This window comes from Tupaia chinensis, unplaced genomic scaffold (assembly GCF_000334495.1).
Source record: "Tupaia chinensis unplaced genomic scaffold, TupChi_1.0 Scaffold147099_1, whole genome shotgun sequence".
Taxonomy (NCBI): domain Eukaryota; kingdom Metazoa; phylum Chordata; class Mammalia; order Scandentia; family Tupaiidae; genus Tupaia; species Tupaia belangeri.
This window is the reverse complement of record NW_006206950.1, coordinates 94,626-96,097: the sequence shown is the minus strand read 5'-3', so window position 1 is coordinate 96,097 and position 1,472 is coordinate 94,626.

Here is a 1,472-nt window from a genome sequence, read left to right as displayed (position 1 = left end):
GGTAGGGAAATGTTCTCCCAGAAGTCACATCTCACTAGGCATCAGAGAACTCACACAGGAGAGAAGCCCTATGAATATCAACATTGTAGGAAAATATTCTCCTGGAAGTCTGCACTCACTGTACATCAGAGAACTCAACATCAATGAGAAACTCTATGATTGTGAACAATGAAATATAACTTTTTTCCAAAGGTCACATTTTACTGCACATCTGAGACTCACACTGGAAAGAAACAATGTAGTATAGAAAGTCTTTCATTTATAAGTCAGCCCTCAATGTACATCAAAGTATTCACAGAAGAAAAAGCCTGTGAATGTCAATGTACCAATAGAAAATTTTCCATCTAATATAAGTAAGTCCTTACTTTATGTCAGAGATCACAGGAGTAAGTTCTATAAATGGGAATGGTGTAGAAAAATGTGTTCAGAGTAATCATTTAATATTTTACATTAGAGCACTCACAAGGAAGAGAAACCTCGTATGTTTGGGAACTGTAATAAAACCTTCTTGAAGAAGCCCAAACTTACTGTGGATCAGAGAATTCTTAGATCAGAAATTAAATGAATGTGAAAATGAAGAAATATTTTTATTAGAATTAAAAGGTTACCATACATCACTAAACTCAAATGGGTCAAAATCTTCAGTAATGTAAGCTGTGCTATAAATCCTTGAAATATTCAGAAATATGAATTGATCTCTGAAAGTAAAAACATTGAACATTTTTTTCAAATTCAGCTTTGATTCAGCAAGTCACAGTAGTTAAAATGAACAATATCAGAAAATTTGGGGATGCAATCTGTCTACAAAAAAGAGAACATTTCAGAAGGTTGATTAATAAGATCTAAGAGTTTCCCAACTACAGAAGTAATATGAGTATTTTTGCAAGTATTTTTTTAAGGTGATTTTTGCTATAGGGAATATATGCTCTCTGAGAAGACAAAGAGACAGAGTGATAGAAAGCATGAAACCACCCCTTGGGGGGATGGCCACACCACATCTCTTCTTTTCCATTGTCCTCTTGGGATCTCGGGCACACATGTACACACACTGGCTTGAGTTTTAAGTCTGTGACTCTGGGACTTGAACAGCATTCAAATATATGGGAGGCCAGTGGCATAACTATTACAACATCTGCTGGCCCTAGCAAAAGTTTATTTCTGTGTTCCATTTTGATCTTTAAAGATGCAACATAATATAACCACTGATTTCAGCAAAAATAAATATAGAAATTTTTCTAGCTTCCACTTTCATGGCAGGCAAGACAACAGAAAAAGTGTTTCAAAGCATCAGGTGCTTCAAAACATAGTGGAACCTGAAAGATTATAGGCCATATAAACTTCGAAAGTGGTTATAGGTACTAGAGATAATGTGGGAAGAGGACAGGAGAAAGAGGACAGTGTAAGGAAAGTAGTTGTGGACGAAAAAAGGCATTTTGGGGATATAGAAATGGATTATAATATGTTGATGATAA